Here is a 24106-nt window from a genome sequence, read left to right on the forward strand (position 1 = left end):
CCACATTTTACTTGTTTGAGAAGGCAAGATTTTCTGTAGTGGCTTCTCTCTTTGTTTAAATACAGAATGGTTATGCACAGGGATTCCTGGAATACAGGCTTTACATAGCTTGTATTTATATGATTAAATAATTTATACAGCACACTATATTGGTTAAAGTATAAAGCATCAGAGCATATGGTGAATACTGCAAAGCAGGATTTTGACTGAAAACTTTATGTGCAAGTGTACAGTGTTTTGAAGAACAATTAGAGAGATTTCTACTTGGACATCTGTTTTTTAATGTTCTTCATTCAGACATCTTCAAATTGCTTTATTTATAGCTTGTACTGCTGATAGTTTTCTTTTTTCATTTTGTTGTCACCTGCTACTCTTTCGATTTTGTCTGATAGGTATGTGCATTTTCACCTGAGCTGTGGAAATGTTGGTTATATTTGATTCATTATTTTTAAGGTTTCATAATCAGTTTATCATTAACTGATAACTGAACATCACCTCTTAAAAATGGCATGATGCAATCAAACACTTGTGAAATACAACATTGTATGGTGGTTACTTAAAGAACATTGAGAGTAGCTATGATGTAGGCAGGATCTTCCCCATCCTTGCTCCTTCTAGAGGAGCATGTAAGTTGGTATTTCGTCCCTGAAGGTATTCACCATAGCCTAAGACTTTTTGCAAGGCAGTCCTTCTCCTTTTGTTGGACTGAAAATCACAGAATATCTAAGCAAATGCTTGCTGACAGGCCTGTGGTACCTGGGAGGAAGGTAAGTGGCTGTGTTAGGACAGGGGTCAAATTATAGCTTCTTTTGAAAATCCCTTTAAGAAAGGCACTCATAGTGGTGCTTTCAAACTCACAAAAGTGGGTTATTACCCGCATTTGCCTTTTTTTTGGTGATAGATGGCTTCTTAAGTGTTATACAACTTCTGAAGTTGTGAATGGGCAAACTTAGCCTCTAATTTTTTTTGTGTCTCTCCCTCTCCAAAAATTTTTACCTGAGAAAGGCAGATCTTGCCTTGATCTGGATGTGTTCCAGTTCTATGCTAATTAATGTCACAGGAACACATCTGGAGATTTTACTTTTGATGGGGTGAAAGTCAAGCACACTTACATGCTCATGTATGGGGATGATAATCCTTGCTGTCATAGAACTGACAGAATTAAAAGAAGAAAAATGCCACATGCTTCATTACTGTGACATGCTTCAGATTATCCTAAGTCTACAAAATCTGCCTGTCTACCTGTGTGTAAGGACCATCTAGCTAGTGCTGTTATGGGAACCCATCCATGAAACTACTCTAGAATACTGTGTAAAGCACCATGGAAATGATATATTTATGCTTTTCCTCAGGCTGATTTTTGTTACATTGAAGTGAATTGCATATATCTTAATGGGTTTTGCATTTGTCATGGGAAATGTTGAAGGCTTCAGCAGAGGTAGGATCTTGTTTAGTTTAGCCATGTACCAAATATATCTTACTGAGAGGCACTGAGGAGACACACAGTAATCATTTGTCAGGCACCTACTTGATAGTGCTTAAGATCATACATAACTCTATACTAACATTAGTCACACTTAAATGCTTTTTAATGAAGGTTTCATAGGGTAATGTTTTGTTTCCAATTAATAAATCAGCCTTTATGGTAATTTTGTTCACTTACATCAACCAGATTTATTTAAGTGTGTATGGAATTAGAGGTTGACAGTGTTTCCCAGATCACAGAGTTGCAGTGGCTTGCTGTTTCCTGATGGCCAGTGTCTCTGTACTGCTGCCATCTGCAGTTCTGCATATCCTACATAAGTTACCTAAGCAATACAAGTTCTTATTCTTTATATAATCAATGCAAATTAATTTTGCAGTAGTAAATAATGCAATTGTTGTATACTTGTGATTTAAATATTCCACATAATTATTTTTTCCTGACGTTGTAATTCTGTCAACTGTACTGTCTTCTCACTATTTGTGCAGGTTTTGGCACGCTGGTTGGTTTGGTGTGTCTGATCCGTACTACAATCCAAGAACTAATATGAATGTACGTGTGGCTAAGACACTGCACTGCTAATTTCAGGTGGGATCTGGAAGTAAATACTTGGGTTATGCAGAAAAAAGGTAAGAAACCCTTAGTATCAGTTTCTAGCAGCAGTAAGTGATCCAAATCTGCTTAGCCTGCCCATTGGTAATTTCTCATCCTTGTTAAATCACTCCTTGTCTCTATCCCACAAGGAAAGGTAAACCAGAAGCATTTAATTTATGTTCTCTGCTTCCCTCAGGTCTGTTTTGCATATCCTATAGGGCCTCTGTATTTTGGGGTCAGTCTCCATACTTTGGGGAAAGTCAAAGGCGGTGGTGGGGAGCAGCTATCCCCCTCGTGAGTCTTTTAACCCCTTAGCAGCAGTGCTGAATGCTGCTGTGGCTCCTCCGGTGCAACAGCAAGCAGCTGCTCCCAAGGAAAAGGGGAGTGACAGGGTTTTTGCTGAAGTCTGCAGAGGTGAGAGCCGCACAGCATGAGATGGGAAGGCCAACTGGAGACTATTGCCAAGCAGGCGGTGGAGGGGTAGCTTCCAGCAGCAGGAGAAAGGATCCTACTTCGGTTGCAGACCCACAGCTTTGGAAGTGGTACAGTGTCCCTGCTGCTTAAACTTTATTGGGAGTCTTAGGCTTCCTTGAAAATAGCTACCTATGACTGCAGTAGGAGTGCTTCAGGATCTGGTAACATGCATTACCTGTAGTTCATAAACCTGCCTTTCAAGCATTTCTTTCTCTCTCATGATAGATCTCAGCTGTGTAAAATTTTTAATGCATTGTGCTCTGGATAACCACAAATCTGTTTAAGGAGATAAATTAAACCCAGACGCAATCATAGTAATTGCTGTCTCGATTACAAAAATCAAATCTTGTATTATAAATAGAGTATAATCCCAAACCTGTTACTGTCTGTGCTCTGAGTGAGTGTGTGTGTGAGCCAATGCTCACAGTGGAGAGTTAACTGATGGCTTGCACAAGCACCAGAAGCTTAAAACTGACATTCAAATGTGGAATACAAGGGTGTAATGGCAGGAAGGGGAATGCAATAGCCTGAAGACAGGGCAAAGCTGCAATAAATCTGTGTCCAAGAGGATTACTGCTGAAAGTCTCTGGGCACAAGCAGTTTCTGGCAATGGTGGAATATGATGGGGCTTTGTAAAAGTTTTAGTGGAGGACTAATCTTACACTTGAAGCAGAGCTATTTATATCCCAGAGTAAGATATGTTTCTTCCAGACTTTCCATTCTCATAATATGTTTTAAGTTCCAGTGTTGGGGCTAATATATTTTGTTTGTACAGTGTCTTTTGCCCTACTATCCTTACAGTCTTTAGATTCTTTTGAATACAAATAAAAATGGGATTTTGCAAAGAGTACAAGCAGTTAGGTGGAAATATATCATTGTGCTACTTAATTTCATTCATGTCAATACTCAGACATTCTGGGCTTGAGTGAACTCTGAATGGCTAACAGGCAAGACAAATATCTGCAAAAAAGCAAAATTATTATTTTTTTAATTGTTGCTTGTGTTTCAAGTTATCTGATGAACCGCTTAGCTTTTATTTTGATGTCTGAATCTCTAAATACCATATTCTTACTGTATAATCAAGTTCTTTTTTCCAAAAATAAAATTATATAAAACATTGATATCCAGTATCTGCAAAACTGAAGTCCTTATGTAATACTGTCAGAGGCAGCAGGTCTTGCAGGAACAAATGGTAAAGTTTAATATTTTGGGTTAAGTCATCAGTGAGCAGTTAAAGCAAGTTCAGAATGAGTGCAGGAAGTGGAGCTGTGGTTCAGTATTTAGAGTATTTCACCAAATGCTGTCAAAAATCTGTTCCTCAATTCTTGAAGAAGAGAAGAAATATTTAAGACAGCAATGACAACTAAATGTGGAGGTGATCAGAGCTAAACAATGCAAGATCTGTAGTGAATTGTTTCCTCTGTTTGGAGGACAGGTATCAAATTTCAATATGTTGGTTCTTTTTCTCTCAGTCAACAGAGCGTGAATTATAAATGTATATGAAGATATGAACTGGGGTGGACCCACTTTTTTTCCTTAAAAGCACAATAAAATCTTCAAATCAAATAAAGAATAACTTCTCTTCATCACTGCAGAGCTGGGGCTCTGGTGCACACTGGAAGTAGACTTTCATACCCCAGGTAAAACACTGTTTTTATTAAATCGGTGTTAATTTAACTTCAGTGGTATCAGCGAAATTAATCCCATAGCCACTGTTTGACATCAGAACCCAGTCCCATGTTCTCAGTGTAATCAGCATTTTTTTCTGGAACTTGGAAGAATCCTGATGTTTAAGATCTAATAGGATGTCTTGTAGGAGAGTTACTGAAGGAATAGAGGAAGGCAAAAAAAGGTACATTTAATCTGCATATTTTTTTCTCTGTCCAAACCATGTACAGGATTTACGGTTGTCATGCCAGCTGACACTAAATTTCCAAGGAAAGTGTGAGTGCTTGACCCTGGGAGAAAATGTCAACTCTCAACCTGCAAACATGCCCAACTTACAGTGCTTGGAAAAGCCTACTTACAAGATGTACATTTAAGCATTAGCATTATTTGTGTTGATGTTGTGTATTTTACAGTGTAGTGTGTACTTGGGAAATTTGTGTTCAACAGTCTGTGTATTGCTTGTCTGGTCAAATTCTATTAAAAAAGAAGTTACAAGTGTTAGTAAAATTGGGAAGGGCCAATACGTGATTAAATAATGATGCTTTCACAGATCTCATGAGAAGTTGAGAGAAAATTGGAATATTGGGTCCTGAACCAGATGCAGTAAAAGATTTAGATACTTAGTTTTAGATATGAGTACAACAGCATGTGTAAACCAATTTTTTAGACTGGAAAATGATTATAATATGACTAATTTTTTTTCCTTTATCTTTTTTTTTTTTTTTTTTCTCCACAAAATCAGTAGGAAATATATCTTTGACTCTACCTTGGAGACAAGCTGCCAACTGCTAGGTCACTGCTGTAGACTACATACTTTGAGATAAGACTCAGGTTTATAAGGAAAGCTTTTGTATGGATTTAAGTTAGCGAGTGTAACACACATTTCCTTTCCATGTTGCTCAGAGAAACAGTAGACTTGCATAAACACGAAAAAATAAAAAACATCTTGAGGAAGACATCTACAGATAAATATACAGCTCAAAGAGTTGAAGCTGTAAGCAGCTGAGAACTGGGTCTAGCATGAGAAGCACCCAGTGACCTTTATTATATCAGGTAAAGTGACCTGTTCTACTTAAGTCACACGAAGACGAGGCTAGGAAAAATGTGTCATACTAGGGGCTTTCTCCTGTGTTTTGTTGATAACCTGAACTGGTGTTTTCTTGGTTTGCCTCTCCTTCATCTTTATTTTTCATTGAGAAAAAAATTCAAAATACAGATTAAAATTCACAAAGAAGTGAAAATGGTTTTTAAATGTGGAAATCCTGTGGTCTGCCTTTCTGAAAAAGGTGTATATTTATATGTGCATGGATGTGTACGTATATGTATATGTGTAAATAAAGATGTTATTTATATTTTGGATTAAGCAGAGGGATGTGGATTTAACACACTGCAGATAAATAACTGTTAGGTCAATTCTTTTCCCAAGAGTTTATTAGAACTGTGTTGTAATTACTTTATGCAGAAATGGCCAGCCAGCCAGCAGTGCTTCAGCAGTCACCGTAACCAACAGGGCAGCCAGCTTCTGGCTGTGCAGGAGCTGACCTGTTTCCCATGCAATGACCAAGCATGCCCCCAGAAGCCACCTCTTCCATGGCTTGTGGACAGTGGTGGTATGGAAAGGCATCTCAGGGACAGCCTTCTGCCTACAGCTCCTGCTGGTCTGTGATGCTATTGCTCTCTCCTCCCCTTCCACCATGCTCCTTTCCTTCCAGTCTGCCCCTTTACTTGCCAACATTGAACCCTGACTGAAATGCAAGCAGCTAAGCAGTAAGGTTGGTAACCATCAAGGTGATGAGCAGCAAGGGCAATAACATCTTAAGCTAGTATAGCTGCGACAAGAAAAGGGTAAGTGGTCAAATTCTGCAATGCCTTTCAAAGGCTGAAACATGGTTTTTAAGATGAAAAGAGCTGCTATGGTCAGGTAAAAAAAAATACTACTGAAAAAATCAGAAGAGTTAACCATAGTAGTACTACTGGCTAGTGCTGTAATGGACTGGGATTCATGCTGAGACCTGGAGAAGTTGTTATGAGTTTATTGTCTATCCCCGTGTACCTAGTAACATTCCTGGGAGTGAATACACTTGTCAAATGTAGAGGAGGAATATTTAGGTTTTTTCCGAGGTATAAATACAAATGTCTGTTTCCCAGCAGATGACAGGCATGAAAAGTTAATCTACAGGATGTCAAATCAATCAACAGCATTGGCTTGAAATAAGAATGTTAAAAAAAAAAAATACTTTCCCTACTGCTCTTCTAATTCATGTATGTTCTCACAAGCTACTGAGCTGCCTGCTTGAGCTGCCATGCTGTTCCGTAGCTCTCCTGAGACACTCCTTATCCCATTCCTTTTCCCCCCAGTCATATCAATATAACAGCTGCCCACCCAAAGAAGGCAGAATTTGTCCGAGTTGCTTATTGTTCTTGTTAGGTTGGTTTAACATGAATCAGTTCAAGCTGGGCTCACTGCTGGGCCCCAAAGGTGGTTAGATGGCACCATCTCTGAAGACAGTGTTGATGATGAAGAACCGAGGAAGGCAGAGCTTGCACACAATGGATTTTGTCAACTTATTTCATTGTCAGTGTTATGCACCAGTGAATTGCCAAGGTCAGCCGTTGCTGCTTGAGCTCTGCCTCAGATGGAAGACCTGCAAAAGTCAAAATGCTATTCTTAAATAACATTTCCTGTCCATCTGTCCTGGTTCCAGCTGGGATAGAGTTAATTTTCTTCTTTGTAGTTAGTACAGTGCTGTGTTTTGGCAATGATGTGAGAACAATGTTGATAGGACCTGATGGTTTTAGTTGTTGCTGGGTGATGTTTATACAAAGTCAATGACTTTTCAGTTTCTTGGCCCTGCCTGTGAGAGGGCTGGGGGGGCACACGAAACTGGGAGGGGACACAGCCAGGACAGGTGACTTGAACTAGCCAAAGGGATATTCCATACCATGGGATGTCATGCTGAGTATATAAACTGGGGGAAGAAGAAGGAAGTGGGGGACATCTGGCATCATGGTGTTTGTCTTCCCGAGTAACGGTTACACATGATGGAGCCCTGCTTTCCTGGGAATAGCTGAACACCTGCCTGCCCATGGAAATTAGTGAGTGAATTCCTTGCTTTGCTTTGCTTGCACAGCTTTTGCTTTACCTATTAAATTGTTCTTATCTCAACCCTTGAGATAAGACCCTTACCTTCCTTTCCGATTCTCCTCCCCATCCCTCTGGGTGAGGGGGAGTGAGTGAGCAGCTGCGTGCTGCCAGCATTAAGCCACGACACCATCTCAGCAGTAGAGTCTAATTCAGTATGTCTTAGGCAGGGGCAAACCATTGATTTAACACACAATGTGACATGTTTCTAAGAGAGAAGGAATGGTTTGTAAATGTCTCTTTGTATGCCCAAACAGTCACCAGGTCTTATGCAGGAGATGTTGGTTAGCAGTAGGCATGTGCTTAGTATTGCTGTTGTGGTCATTTCAGTTTACTCCAACTAATATTCTTTAACATAACCCAGGCACTGGTTTCTTACGTTGGTTTTGTGCTTACAAAGCTATGCAGTGAATGGTGTCTTTGTCACTTAATAAAAAAAGAGTTCTCTCTGAGAATAGCTGGTAGCTTCGTGGTGAGGTGAAGGTAAAAGAACAAATCAGAAATCATCTTAAGCCTTTCCCAAGACATTTGTCCTTAGTAATTGCTGGGGACAAGATAATGGGCTAGATGGACCTGCAGTCTGGACTTTTGTCATAATTTTTAATGTTCTGAACTTTGGTAAAATTAACAACTGAAGTGGAGGCCTATCCCTCACCACTTGTAGTCCATCTTTCATTCCCTAGATCCTTCCCGAGTCCAGCTCACCCAGCATGTTTATATGGATAGCCTGCAAGTGCAATAAATGAGTTTGGGGTAGTGCTCAGCAAAGCAAGGTCTAACTTCCTTCACAGGTTCTAATACACTCTAGAAGGTGGAAATAGTTCAGTATTCTACAAGAATTACAGCAGTACAAAGCTAGTTTGATTAAAAAAAAAAAAAAAAAGAGGAACACGTATGCATGATATTTCAGTCCTGTATGCCCAGGAAATGTTTTCTGTTCACAAATATTTAATCTAGTCACTTGCACCTGTGCACAAGTGATGGCACTGCTTGGTCTTTAGAGCTCTAGTTATATGAGTTATATAAGTCCTGCTGAGTTACTCATGTGACCTGAAAATTTGCCAGTAGAGATTGTGAGATCCATAGACCAAGGCATGTAGAAGTGGGTGCAGTGCATTGTAGCATCTTTAGTGTGCGTGGTAACATATATTTTTAAAAGCCTGACACATGAGATCACATAGAGAGATGAGATGTGGATATTGTCACAAAATATCTGAAAAAAATAATAACTCGTTTATTCTTTCTTTATATATACACAGTGGCAAGATGAGCAAAATTAAAAAGGAGCTCTTGGACTGGCACACTGTAGATTCATTTATGCCTTTGTAAGCAAGCCTATGATGGTGTCAGACTGAATCACTGGCATTTTGTGCTGAGTGGAAGCAGGTGTAAATAGCTAATACATACCTCAAAGCAGAGGAGCTGCGGGCATGTATCTTTACCTCCAGCAATTCCAGCCATTCAGGGTGAGCAAACTATTAAAGACTGCAGTATGAGAATCAGCTTTGTGCTACCATCTATTCAAGTGTAAATGCTCTTTTTTGAACTAACTGTGAATTTGAAACCTGTTATCCACCTGCTGATTGTTCTCCCCCTCCCTGCTCCACCTTACAAATTGCCTTTACTTTCTTTGCCCCCCTCCCTTTTTTTTTTTTTTTTTTTTTTCTTTTATTGTTGTAAATGAGGAAGGGTCCTTTGCTGGAAAAGGTCACTGCTGGTCTTCCTTTAAGGATCCCAGGTTCAGAGATTCCCTGAAGCACTTTGAAGCTTACACATTTTCTGATGAGGTCGTGCAGCTGCAGTGCCTTGTGATCACGGTGCTGTGTGCTGCCTAAGAACAAGCGGATGGCCTCCTTGGGCACTGGGGCTGCTGCACGCTGGCCTCTCCACTGTGTTGGTAGAGGTATCTATGGGACAGTGGTGTTACCTGAAACACTGAGATATTCAGGGCTAAATATCCACTTTTCCACAAGGAAATGTTATTTCTAGTCCAAAAGAAGTCTTCTGCTCACCGCAGAGCTGTTGTGCTGCAGAGTCAAAGGGTGCTGCAGGGAGTGGGGGCCAGCCAGCACCTGCGTCCTGGAGAGCAGGATCTCCTTTAGCCAGCCCTGCTGATCACCTCCTCCTCAGCTCATGAACTTAGTGTCAACTACTATTCCTTCTCAAAACCAGATATCTTATTAAGCTCTATAAATCTAAAGAGTTGCTTGTTAGTAGGAAGTATGCAGGTGGGTCAGACTATGGCATGTCAGGTGTTGAGGTGAGAACCTGATGGGGAGGATTTGTTACACTCCTTCACTGCCTGCATCGTGTTCTCTTTGGTTTACTCAGTGATCCTCACTGAAATCTAGCACTATGCTGTCATGCTTAGCATATTTTAAAATCTGATATGAGCTAGCCGCTGGTGATTTGCAAGTAAGTTTTGGCGTCAATAAAAGAAAGCCATGTATATCATAAATGCTAGCTTGACGGGTATTCCGCCCTGAACTCGTTCTCAGAATGAACCAGATCTTTGAATGTAGACACCTGCAAAATGCATGGCATTATAAAGCATAACTTAGCATAATAACATCCAACTGAGGAGGTGTTCAGCCCTTTCAAGGTGTCTGATTCTTGGGAAGAAGTCAGGATTTCTTACGCTATGCTATGTATGCATTCTGGCCAATTCTTTTTATAGGTTGTTCACATAGAACATTGACTTCTACAGGCAATGCCAAGTAGAAGTGTTCAAAAAGTTAGACAACCTTTAACTTGGGTGCTATAGGCATTAAAATATTTTGGGGAAGGGGATATCACATTTTAGTTGTCTTGGGAGATTCACCTCAGCGTTCAAAGTAATTGTCAATAAAATCATTGTTATTTAGCTTATAGAAAGAAACCCTTGCTCAATAGCCTGATTTTTAGCTGCCAGAACTCTGCTTCAGCGAATGGTTACGTAGTACTATCACAGAGCAGGGATGGGGTGAGATTACTGAAAATGGGGACAATTAGGCTTGCTGGCTTCTGCCTTCCCCAGGAAGACAGCCTGAAGCTCCAGGGCAGCGGTGGGAGCAGGAGACAGTGGGGAAAGGAGAGCTGTGATGTGGAGGAGTGGGGGGACAGAGGTCATGGGAGAAAAGGTCTATAAGAAAATATTTTGCTTTGACTGCATTAGAAACTTCTAAAATCAAAACCTTAAGCAGATATGTACTTTTTACAGTGTAAGAAGTTTTCTGTTCAACACAGTTTATTAGAAATAATTCAGTGAAGATTAATGACTTCTTGTAAAGATCTAGAAATATAAAAAAAATCACTAAAATATTACAATCTAACTTTTTAAACATTAGCAAAAAGCACTCTTTCTTTGATGCTTGTAGGCCAAACTTCAGTGCAATGAGAATTTTTACTGCACAGCTATAAACCCATGAAAATAAATCCCAAGAGAACTATAACTATACCAGGGCAAACAAGATACTTCAATAAAATGTGCCTGAGAGTTGGAGCTGAAATTTACTAGAAAAAATAATTTAGTTTGACAGTGCAAGTATGTTGCAAGCCAAAAAGAAAAAGAGTGAGCCAGATGGGAAGTGCGTAGCATAAAGGAGGGTCTGAGTGGGAAGTCAGATAAATGGTTTTCAATCTGGTTTAAAAAAAAAAAGAAAAAAAAAAGAAAAAGTGCCAAATCTGCAACTTTTTCAGTACCTCTATACAAAGCTTCTAAAAGTGACTAAATGCGAGAAGAGTGATGTTACTATTGAAATTTCTAGACGTAGATAATACCCACAGACTGAAATATCCTGCTTAGGAGGGAATAGAGGTCTGCTAGATGGCAGCAGTGATGTTCGTGTCATTTGGCATCTTCAGCTTTTGTGTTGTTTTTGTTGTTTATCCCAAAATAAAACCAAACCAGACACTGAGATACGTGTTGTGTGCGAAAGAGACATGGACATGTTCAGATGTCTCCCCTTCTTTGGTGGAAGAGGAATCTAGGCAACAAATTCCGCACCCAGCCTGGTTTGTAATTGGAAGGTTTCAGGATGTGCGTGGTCAAAATGACTGGTAAAAACCAGATTGTTTCTGGCATCAGACATACTTCATATTTACCTATCACTATCTAACTGCCTTGTGACCAAGGAAGATCTTCCTGGATTTTGGAAGCAGGGGTGAGGCTGGAAGAGAGCGCTGTCATTTTGCTGCAGGTGTGGTGTGACTCTTCAGGAACTGTGACTTCTCATGTAGCTTCTACAGGTCAACATTACCCATATCAGTGCATCTCAAACAGAAACCTGCAGTCAGGGGAGGAAAGGTGCAGAAGCAAAGATCAAAACAATTTCTTGCTTTCATGTTTCTTTTTTCTTTCCTTATTCTGGTGCCTGGCCTGCTGGCTTTTCCAAGAAGGGGGAGTCTGCTCCTTTTTTAGTGCTTGTAGCTTTACCTATGCAGTGGAAAAATGGGCCAAAACAGTGGCTTCAGTGTCAAACTTGGATGAAAGACAGAGATCTACTGATTTTAAGTTAAGAGAAATTGGGTGTTATAAGCTTTCATGAGTGGCACGGAAACTCCTTCATAGTGGAGAAGCTTAATCCCTTCTTGACTTTATGAAACGTGTGAGAAACAGAATGATTTTGAATACAGCATGCCCATGGACTCCCTGTTATGCAATTCCTATTACTAAAAGCACAAGCTGTCAGCCCTTACTGTTGGTTCACAACACCTGTATGGGCCAGCAGAAAGAGCAGGGCTCTGACAGAGTAATTGGGGGTACCTGGGGAGGTGCCGGCTTCTTTGTGGTGGCTCTGTCTGGCTCAATGTCGAGCTGCTTCAGGAACTGTGAACTGAGTGGGGAGATGCCTTGGGAAAAAAATGGTCGAAAGTACAAGTAAAGTGCTAAATTTCTGTGGTTTTTGAGGAAATGGGTGCCTGACTAAGGTAAGAGTTTGTTTAAAATCTGAAATACTAGGCTTTTTGTTGGTGGTAGGTGAGGCCTTGTTCTTTTTTTAGCTATAAAGAAGAGGAAATTAGTAACATAAACAATTGCAGAGAAATTTGACTTGAGATTTTTGGGACTTTGAGATCCTATATTGTCTGAAACTACAGTCCCCGCTCCTAGGAGAGTGCAACAGAGAGGGAAGCCAGCATTTTCTATAGGGTTTGTGTGGCGAAAAGAAGGAAAGAGACAGGAGGAACCCTGACGCAAGGGAGAAGATGCTTCCACTTGAATCTGTGGTTAGTTTTATGGCCACATTTTCTTATATCGAGCTCACCTATGAAATCTATTAACGACATGTATCACCTAGGAAAGGTTGCAATAGCAAGAGTAAATGGCATCTTGCAGTATGGCATTGCACTGCTTTATGTTTGCAACTGACTGTAAGATCTAATATTCATTAAAATATGCTTTTACCACTTATACAGAAGACCTTAAATTATCAAGCCTTTACAGACCACTCATGCAGTTCTTAATATAAAGTGTGATTGATTTCTGAAGGTTTTTCTTAGGTCTTTGGTATTCACTGTTTTCCTGTGTTCACCCATCCTGACCAGACAGTAAGCACACCTCATTTCTTCCAGGTAGGTAATTGAATGTGAAAACTAATAATTTCAGTCAGCAAAGCTGGCAGTGTAATTATGTCTTGATACATATGTTATGAGGAAACTGGAGTGCATCTGAAGAAGCTGAGCTCCTGTAGTTAATCTACCATGTGTGGTGACTAATTTCATTGGAGAACTGAAAGTAAAATGAAAGTCTTGCACTAGGACCTTAATGACAGGATCTTTGTTTTTGCCAAATATTGACCCCACTGGCAGTCTCAAGCATGAATGAAGAAATTAGATTGCCTTTTTGCACACCCCTGACTTGGGAGAAATGCTGATGTGATTTTTGTGTAGAAAATTGATTGATGTTCATGCCCTGTCAATGGATCTTAACTGGAAAACAAGATATATCAAAGAAGAAATGAATGTTTTCATTGCATGTGGCCTAGGACTGATTCTGTGACAGTGAATCAGTTTAAGGCATGTATTACTTCAAAGAGATTTCTAGTTACAACAGCTTATTAACTCTCAGAACTTTTTGAATGAGCATAAATTCATTACAACACTGAAATAAACTTTGGAGAGTAGAGTGTTTCTGTTATTCCAGAACAGCTTTTTTGCAGTTCTTATGCCTTATTTTTCTTTGTGAATTGTGCTGTTGAGTCAGTTAAAACAAACATAAGAAGAAAAATTGTACCCTGCCATTCATTTTATTTAGAAAACAAGATTTGGGATGCAGTGGGAAGGGAAGGAAATTTGGGTCATTGTTCATACTACTGCAAGTACTACCTCATGATATTTCTTTCATAAATTGATCAACATGCCTCTTAAAATACTTGGGCGTAGTAGGGCAAACTATTAAATAAGAAGGTTTTGGGCAACCACTTTTTTTCTGATAGCCCTCTAACTTGCAGCCTAAATTGATTTATGGCTGGTGTGTACTCCTTTGCCTTTGGGACGGTATTGTCCTGTGGCTTACACAGAACTTTTTCCTAAAGTTGTTTTTCCCCTTTCTGGACAACAAGCACATCTTCTGTCAAGACTTCTTTTGCTGGGAAAAAAAAATATCTCTGTCCTTGTTACGCAGATATATGTCCTTTCCCAGCTGCAGCAGCACTAGATGAATAGGTTACCATCTTTTAATTTATCCCCCCTTTCCTGGAAGTTGAAATCCATTATTATCTACCAGCAGAGCTACTGATGTGAAAACACCTTGAATAGTCTCTGTGAATCTGTTTTTGTTGACCAGTAGTTAAATTGGGCAAGGTGGTAACTAAAACCAGAAACAGAAAGTGTTCACTAAAGTAACCTTACTTAGCACCTGTAAGAAAGCTGCAATCTCTAGCAGAGGAATGGTGATGAGTAACTTGGGAGTAGACAGGGAGAGACCTTCTTAAACCAGCACAGTGTGGATTAGGACAGAAAAATATGAATGTTTTATCTGAGCTTGTCCTTTTCACCCAGTTCTTCAGCTGGGCTTGCATAAGATGGAGCAGGTTAGCAAGCCCCAGAGAGTGAGTAGCTTAATTATACTTACAGCATTTAGTTTCTCCTGACTGTCAACACTGATGAGTCATATGCAGACTTCATCTGAGTGGGTCACATCTTTGAAAAGAAAATTGGTTTTGTGCCAATGAGATATTTTTATCCAAAAAGATCTGCTAACTAAACCCAATATTGATAACTTTGAACTGGTAGGGGGTGGGTATTTTGTATATGAATGTGCTGGCGGGGGGCAATATTTTCACTGTTTTTGTCTTTCAGTAGTGGTAGGTAGTTGTTTTACAAAGTGGGTAGCAGTTGTGTATACCAAGAATGTCTTACAGAGAAGAAAAAGTTACAAAAATTGTAAGCAGTTCTGGAGCAGAATATATATATTTCTTTGTTTAACTTTTATATTTTAATAGAGGTGAGAACAACTTGCTCCTATGTTGAAGCTTTGTCGTGTTTTATTTGGTTTTAGACTTCCTTTATATTAGCAATGTAATGTCTTTTTACTTTTGAACATTGATACTTTGTGCTTTCTTGTATTCACTGAATGCTATGTGCACCAGTAATCCAGCAGACTAATACGCAGCTGTATAGCATCTTGAATGCACAACACCTGTTACTGCTCCTCTGTAAACTGAACATCCCTCATAAAAAGAGCACACAGGCTTGTTATAAAGTGTTATTTCAGGAATTAAATGTATATTTCATTATTTAAAGAAGTGTGTATGTCCTACAAATAATATACTTGTAGAAATGCTTTCCCCATGATATCTCAGAAGACCTTATTTTGTCTGCTTTTCCCCCACACCCCCCCGCCCCCTCTTTTTTTTTCTCTTAAATTATTCCACAACATACACACTGCTTTTAAAAGTTTCATAAAAAGCTTGCCTGGTCATCCAAGCTAGGTACTCAAAATCCAATAGCTATTCTAATTTCTCCTTGGCACAGAGTATTTTTCAAATGGATGGAATAAGGGCAGCCAGAGAGGTGGACCTGCTCAAGTAGGAGAGCAAAATGCCCAGCTAAGTACTTAACGTTCAGGTTATCCACCCCATGCATCATTATACAGTATAGGCATACTTTGTGATACTTGGCACTTCAAAGGGATGGCAGGTTGTAATTAAAACTGTGCCGATCTGTATATGAAATCCAAGAAGAGGTGTGAATGGAATCTCATGTTACCTTTTTACATTTTGACTGTAGAGCTGCATTTTTTTGTTTGTGTTGGGTACTCACATAGAAAGGCTGGCTAGAGAACACTTGATTTTTCGCTGAAATCATGGAGGTTAGCTATATTCCGAATGGTGATGTGAATACGTTCGGCAAGATTGCACACGCTTATGAAACGTGAGGAAGCTGGATGCTGTGTGAGTGTGGGGATGTATTAGCTATTGGCTCTTCCAGAAGAGAGAATCAAAGCTCTGATGAAAGAAACAAAATGAGAATGTTTAACAAACCAAAGCCATGAGTTGGATGAGGGCAAGACTTGTCTTCCTTAGCTCCTTAAATGTCAGGACAGACAATATTTATGTACTTTAGAGAGTCTCCTGGCTCAGGCTCTGGTGTTGACCTACATCAGGCCTTCTTGTTGCCTTTTACCTCCTGCCTCAAGTAAGCTTTAATATTCTGCAAGTTCGGACACTGGGCTTTTGCTCTTTCCTAGCAACACATCTGCATTTGATTTTTACAAATAGTTGACAAATAATTCCTCATAGTCAGTACCTGTCATTGTGTCTGTTTCTTCTATCTTTAGCTTTAAGAGCACAGTATGATAGACTGTTTAATGCTACTGTGCCTTTATTCATGCAATGATCATGATGACAGAATAAGCAAAAATCTCCTTAGATGATAGAGATGCTCTTTACCGTGGCATTAAAATACCCCATTTAAGACTGAAGCTTATACAAACAGATTATTTTCTTTTTCTGCTCAAGTTGTCTGCCTCATTAAGGAGAATTTTCAGATAAGGTCAGGGTTGTTTATGGTGTTTAACTCTCACTTTGTGTTGTTTTGTCACAACCTTGCTGTGTTGCATGGCTTCTTGGAGCCCGAGGAAGTGGTTGGGTGATTTTACCTGGTTTTTTCTTCTGAGACAAGAGAAAAATACAGTGAGACAATGCTGCTTGACTACTGTATTGTATTTTCTTCTGGATTTCATAGTACAGAAGTTCTTCCCTGAAATGTTTTAATGAAGGAAGCCATAATAAATTACACAGTCATTCCTTCATCAAGATAGCTAATGAAAATGTAGGAAAGTATGAAAGACATCATACCAACCTGTTTTGTTTTGAAATTCTTATCCTTCCACTTTCCAGCCTATATAAATTTTTTTGCTATTTATTCTCATGTTTAGTAGCTAAATAACATGTTATTCCTAAGGCTGAGTATTCAGGTAAGCCTAAAGAAAAGGTGCTCTAATAATCTACAGCCTTGATTGCTCAGTGGATTACCATGAACTCCAGATTTCCGAAGAGCAAGAAGGCTTACTTTAGATATAAGGGAACAGACAATTCCTCTCTTACCCCAGCAGATCAAGATGCAAAAAGAACATGTAATTTATAGGGAATGATTTACACTCTTGGTTCAGCCCCTTTTTTTGCGGTTTCAAAATCATCTGAAGAGCATGAGTTCCTTGGGTGAACAGGCTTAATGTTGTTTGTCATTCTTTGCCTTCTCATATGGGCTGCAAACAATTTAGTGTAAGAAGCTATCGCACTGTGTTCAAATTCTATACTGGTTATCCAGTGGCTTCACAGCATGATTTCTTTTCCTTGAATGGACACCTTATTTTTGTATTGAAGGAAGTAGTTGTGACCCTTCCAGGAGAGGGATCTAAAAATGGGTTTAGAAATGTATTTTAAACTTTATATATTGCAGTTTCTACTAGTTTAATACATTCTTCCTAGGTCTAATTTAAGCTCCTTTAGAAGGAGGAATATTTACATATAAATTTTACTTCTTGTTACATTTACACAAAATAAGTGCATGCCTGGCATAGTGGAAAGAACTAAGGTAAGTTTTTTCCTTTGATCTTTTAACTCCACTAGCTATGGCCGGGGCTATCTCTTCAAGTATGTTAATAGTGCTTATATTTGGCGAATAATACCTCGCTTATACTGATAAAATTTCCTACAGGTGTCTGAGTATGGAAGAAGATTGACTTATTCCCCATGTGAGTGAAAATTCATGGACAGCATGTTCAGTGTTCAGGCAGCTTTACTTATAATCTCGTGTGCATGCAGGCCTTTGAATTTTTTCAAGAGAATGCTTTGATATTTTCTCTGGCATCTTAAAAATAAACCTGACATTTTGCCACTAAGAAATAATAGAAAAAAGAAATTAGAAATGTAATAAAAGATCACTAATCTTTTAGTGATTTTTGTATTCAAGAAAAGGAAAGCTCATATATATATATATATATACACATCAAACAGCCATCAGCTCAATGCTCATAAAAGGCAAAAACTCCCACTGCCATTGAGAAAACATTTCCAAGGAAGCAGGCACTCCACCATTGATGTCTCCATCTTGGGCTTATAGGGACACCTACAAAACATCCTCACAGACAAACCTGGATACTGAGCTTTATTGCTGTACCCTTCATAACCAGAAGAATGAAATGATAGGGGTACAACATACTTGTGGAAAAAGCTGCTACTTACAGCCCTAGGTAGTTAAATTGCACAGTGCTCTGAATGGCCGTACGTGGTGGAATAGAGGAGGTAGCAAATGCAGTATGGTTCAACTGTTTTATGAGTTTTGTCAGGAAAGAAAATACTGATGGATCTCTGAGTTCAGAGCAATTGTTCTAACCTGTACTTAACCTGAAATTTGTTGTTTTGGTTTGACTTATAGGAGCTTTTGTGCCCGAAAACTTGTCTATTTTTTGCAGTTAATTCAGGTGGTACAATAAAAATACTACGCTTCCAGAAAAGACAAAGACTAATTTTGGCATTTTTCTTTTCCTGCAGCCCTAAAAGTGTTTTAGTAGGGTTTTTTTTGTTCTGTCTGGGCAGTTGTTTCTTGTTGGTTTTTTTTTTTTTTTCTTAATCAAACTGAATAAACCTAATTCTGTTTATGGTGTTTTTAATGATAGCCAAACAGATCATCTGCCAGTTTGGATTCTTTCTATTTAGCACACAGGCTGTCCCTTTGCATCTTCATGCATTTCCCAGAATTAGGAATATTTTAAAATGTTTCAAGTATTTTACTAATACCAAGCAAATGCAATTGTTATGTACAGAAAAAATATTTTTCTTCTGTGTATTGATTTATTTATGAGAAATCAAGCATTCAGTGACTCAAAGGTTGATAATATACCATATGTAGAGTAATTAAATATTACTGAAACACCTGTGACATACTTGCAAAACAAAACTTCTTTTTGCTTGTTTTCTAAAGGCAGAGTCCCAGCAGGGGGCTCCCAGGTAACACAGAAATCTTTAGGAGTCTTAATGCACTCTAGTTGCCCACACTTGGATGCTGAGTATTTTAAAACTTCCTAGAACTTGAGCTAAATTACTATTTAGAGTCTTTATTATTGTTTAAAAAACATTTTACTTAAGGAATATTTTAGTTGCTAAACTCTCCAGGTTCATCTTAAAGTGTTTCAGTGGAAATTACTGTTCCTTGGATGCAAAGGTAGATGGTGAAAAGCTGAAATTTTTGCCTTGGATCTTTTAAAAATCTGGCTAATATAGGTCTTGTGCCAATTTAGGCTTAACACCAGTTAACATCCCAGAGAGAGCTTGGAATCCTTGTATGTTTTAGTAATCTTCTGCAAACAGGTTAAGTGTATGCCCTGTATCAAGAAGAGGCACCATTAATTGCATTAAGAGCAGAATTATCAGTCTCACATAAAGAAATAATTAAAAAAAATGAAAATGATATACCAACCTAGAAATTTACCCAAAACCATAAAAGTGCTTATTTAATAGCTGTTTCATTTATTTCTTTGAGTGGAAAACTCAACAGTTGGAGACATTGCAACGGGACAAGTAGGCCAGTAGCCAATTGTATTTAAAATTATGTCAGGTGGGGTCAATGGATTATTTCTTAGGAAAAGAATCGAGAATTTTTTATTCTTTCCCCTCCCCCCATTTGCAAAATGTCTGACTAGAGATTCATCAAAAGTATTTCTTCAGGTACTGAAATACCTCTTGTGAAATAGTTTATAAGCTAATAAAACAGAAATCGAGGTGTTTTGGTTTGGGCTTTTTTTAATTGGATTTCAAAGGTGTGTTCCACAGATGTTTTCTGACAACAAAATAATGGTAAATGGGTTAAGACATTATTTGAACTAAATCCTTAGCAATGCAATAAACCTGTGCAACATTTTTCTTTCTGTCCCTTGATCAGAACATACTAAAACTAGTAAATATAGCACTGGGGGCTTACAGGTGATTTACTTGGATAACTGTTAGGCCCTTTAAAAAACTCTTAAATATTATCTGCCGTTTTACCAAAACATAGATAGCCTTAAGAGGTATGGTCTTTCCTTTGTAAAAAGATTTATCATCAAGCCCGAGAAAAACATCCCACATCTGCTAATAAAACAGAAAATATTAAGATTTCCACACAAGATTTACTTTTCAGGTTCTGTTCCCAACGTATTTGTGTAAATGAAGGACTGGAAGTAGATTTATGCTTCCACTAAAACCGCTTGATGACACTGTCGTACATAGTTTACAAATCTGTCTATCTAAAGATTATGAAAAATGCTGCATTTGCAGTCTCTTGTGACCGTGCTCTCAAGAGGTGGCAAGCGGCTCTGTTAAAAGACGCCTCAGCACCGTGCATCAGAGTTAAATTTCCCAGGCCTGACAAGTGTTGAAGGGTCTAAACTCCCCCAAATTTCTTCTGCCTGTGCCATGACACATGGAGATGTCAGCTTACCCTTTGTATGTAACTTATTTTCTCAGACAATAAAATTTTCTGTCTGATCTATAGAAATGATGGTAATATAAGAGGGTGCATACATATCTTTTTGGAAGATGATCAGTGTCTTGTTGGACCAAACCTATTGGTACGCACGTGGCTTTGAAAAATTGGTCTCTGGCACTTTTTCATTAATGTGAAGAACCAGACACTTTTCAGGTGTGGAAAATACACAGTTCTGCAAAAAGTAAGGACAAATAATTTGTAATTTCTGTGATTTGTTTTTAGCTGCTCTTTTCAAAGAGAAGCAGTGTATACTCTTACTGATCCGACTGCAGTAAGGACCTGTGTGTAGGTTTTTTGTTTGTGTTGTGTTTTGTTTGGGGGTTTTCTGTGTGCTTGTGTGGGGTTTGTGTGGGGTTTTGTTGTTGTTCTGTTTGGGAACTTTTGTTGATTGTTCTTGTTTGGTTGGGTTGGGGTTTGTTTCGTTTTGTTTTTTAAACGGAATTTCAAGAATTGGAGCCAATGCCTCCATCAGTGGTACTTGTTGTTGCTGGTACTGAGGTAAAAGGCTGTGACTGCTGTGTTACCATGACTTGTGAGCAGGTAGTTCAGCTAAGACGAAACCAGCCATGCTGGGTGTAGACAACACTGTAGTTGGGCTGGGGACCTTGAGGTTGATGTCGCTGCCTGATGATTTACCCATAGATCAAGAAATAGTCTGCAGTCAGCTCAGACTCCCATGTCACACTCATGTAAACCTACCTACTGTGAGTTTAACTGCTGAGTGAGTTTCAAGTTGCTTTCTTCATGCTTTTGACTCTTGCTTTAGGCTCCAAGAAGCTCCATTACTTCTGATACTTTTCGGTTCTTCCCCGGAAGATATCTAATTATATTTGTAATCCAATCAAATATGTCAACCAAAACTACACAAATGGTATTTGAAGTACCTACCTCCTCATGTCTGCTCAGGCTGACTGCTCAGTCTAACAAAAAGAAGTCAGACAAGGTGGGATTTTATTACCAATGCTATAGATATAGTTGGTAATCACATCTTATTAATGGCTTTATAAATTACAACATTCTAGTTGTCACACATTTTGCCTCTTTAAATGAGGTAATTCTGGCCTGGCAGTTATGAGAGTATGTATGTTGATACTGGAGCAAAGGTGCCAAACTGAGGAATGTACTGGTTTATTTTATGGAGTGATTAATTTTACATTTTATTGTACTCAAGGGCTTGGCTATTTTCTAGATTGTAAATTCTCTTGCAGCTACTTCTAAACTAGGTCAACGATATTTCAGAAGAAAGGCTTATCCTCTTTTTCTTTTAAGTGGAGATATTTGTAGAAGGGTGAGGGTTAAGGAGAAAATACATTGCCTGAAAACATTTTTTTTAATGCTTGATTATTTGCATCTTAGCATTGTACTCAAAAAACCCAGCTCTTAATCTGTCTTAAAATTACTTAAAACCACTGTGCTTGATTGCCTTAGTGAATTAATCAAGGCAGGGCTGCTCTTGATGTTAATACCCTTAAACATTTGGTGTGGTACAATACAGCTTTCTGCATGGTGTGGCACAGAGCAGGTATGGCCTGACTGCTGTGAGCTCTGTGAGCAAAGGGGATGCCTGAGAAGTAGCAGCCCCCACAAGGCACTTTCTATTAATTTTCCTTTTCCACTTTTTGTCGTGTTAGTAATGGGCTGTCACACCATTTGTTCAGGATTTCAGCAGCTTTTGGGTAGCGTTGTGACAGTTCTTGTCTCTTAGAGAGAATACCTGAATTAAGACCCCACAGTCTTGTGGATCTAAGTGCATTCATCAGTTTGGTTGCAGGTTTGGTGAAATATTTTCTGCCTCCCCTAGAACCTTAATTTACCTGCCTGATGCTCCTAATGCATAGAAAAGGTTCAGATTTACCCCTTGCCCCCTGCCCGTCTGATTTTGGTTGAACAGGTACTTCATTGATATCACAGATCAACATCAGCATAAGCGAAATGAGAGTGAGGATGGTTTTGAGCAGGTAAGAACTTAATGTTTTCTCCCTCAACAATAATTTTTCTCAGCATGCTCGAAATTAATAGCATGCAAATTGGAAATCTGCAGCAAAGTACAACTTTAATTACTGTCCCTTTTAAATGTTTATTATTAGTGAGAAATGGATTTGCTTTTTATTAAATGTCTCTTTAATGAACTTCCTTTTAATGAACTTTAATGCACTGTTAATGAACGAGTGGAAAACACACATAGTATGTATGTATCATGATATGAAATGTACTACTTCAAGTATGTTAGCATATTAGGATTCAGCACAGATTGCTATTGTTATGTACTGTCATGTATTATATAGCATTATATAAAAACATATACTAAATTATCGTACTGCTAACAATACATACCAGCTCTGTAAGTAAAATTGCAGTGTTTTTTGAAAAGTTTTTGCTTTTTTCTTTAAAAAATACAAATAGTGTAACTGTGTATGTCTGTTTCATGTTCCTTGCAAAGTATAAGCAGCAAGAAATGTGTCCATAATCTAGTATTTCAGGGAAAAGGCCAACATTATGAAGTTACACAAACCTAAGGACTGACTTCTAGAATACGAAGATGAAATATGTGCTACTGCAACAGTGTGCATGCAACTGGCCACGCTGATATAGTAGGACTTACACAGCTCACTTGTGAAAAGCTTGTGGGGTTTTCTTACTGATTGCTCTATTATAAGATACCTGTGCATCTAACAGGTTGTCAGGCATGAGCTTTCATGGTTTGCAAGAGAAGAAAGCTGAGATGGTAAATATACAAATTTCCTTTCTCATGTGATACATACCCCCTAAAGAAAGAAAGACTCATAAAAAATTGCCTATGCTGTTACTGGATGAAGTAAATCTTAGAGTGTATATAAATACACTTGAAACTCTTCTTGATCAAAGGTACTTCAATCTTAATTGCTGCCATTAAATTTATTTTTACTTAATTTCTGTCTCCCAATGTGTTTGAGCCAACTATAAATAGTATTATTTACACACACTAGAGATAAACTTTGGTGTGAATGGAGTTCTTTTAAAAATAAATAAATTGTAGAAAAAATTAAAGACCATTATATTTTGAAGTGTGATTTTGATGCAAATTGGGTTGATAGCAGCGGGGTAATAATTCTAAAGTATTGGAAAACATTTGCACTTCTGATATGAAAGAAAGTGAGGACTTCCTCACATTGAGTAGAACATAGTCTGTAAAATAGAGGATAAGAGAGTCATCCAAAACCAGTTTATACCAAGACACTAAGAGATGATGTGCTGCATAGGAAACATGTAATCTATACTTTGCATTATCCTTCAGCTTTAAAAGTAAACATTTGTTAAATGTTGTCTAATTATTTTTTATTGTTCTTTGGATAGTATTAATGTGGTTAAATAGTACTGTTAACAATGTTATATTCAAATAAGTGACATATAATCTCAGTAATATGAGCGTGATCTAGAGTCTGCTTGAATTAAGTGGTCTTTGAATAAAGCCTAGTGGGCTTTGCTCTACAAAATGCTTATAATTCAGTTCTTCAAAGCGCTATTACTTGATAGCCACAATCAATTACAGCATCTGAAGCTTGCGTTTAAACGCAAGCTTGTGAAGCCAGTTGTTGTGACTCCACCAGACTACTTATGTACTCAACTACTAATTACAAGAGCCACCACTCACATATTTAAAGCTGAGTCTATGTTAAGTACTTGTGTGGTTTTGTTGCTTCGGGTTTGGTTGTTTTTTTTTTTAATACGCTATTATTTGACAGTTCAGTAGGAGTTTATGAATTGTTGCTCCCCACAGAGCTGTGTGTTTCTGCCATGTCTGCTCTTTACTGGGAGTA

General features: G+C 38.5%; 1 protein-coding gene across 3 annotated transcripts in view; it reads right to left on the bottom strand.

Annotated features, from left to right (window-relative positions):
- Positions 1-24106, bottom strand: part of GABRB1 (gamma-aminobutyric acid type A receptor subunit beta1) — a 140985-nt gene that overhangs the window by 32079 nt on the left and 84800 nt on the right. The gene's annotated exons all lie outside the window — the stretch shown is intronic.

This window comes from Falco biarmicus, chromosome 1 (assembly GCF_023638135.1).
Source record: "Falco biarmicus isolate bFalBia1 chromosome 1, bFalBia1.pri, whole genome shotgun sequence".
Lineage (NCBI taxonomy): Eukaryota > Metazoa > Chordata > Aves > Falconiformes > Falconidae > Falco > Falco biarmicus.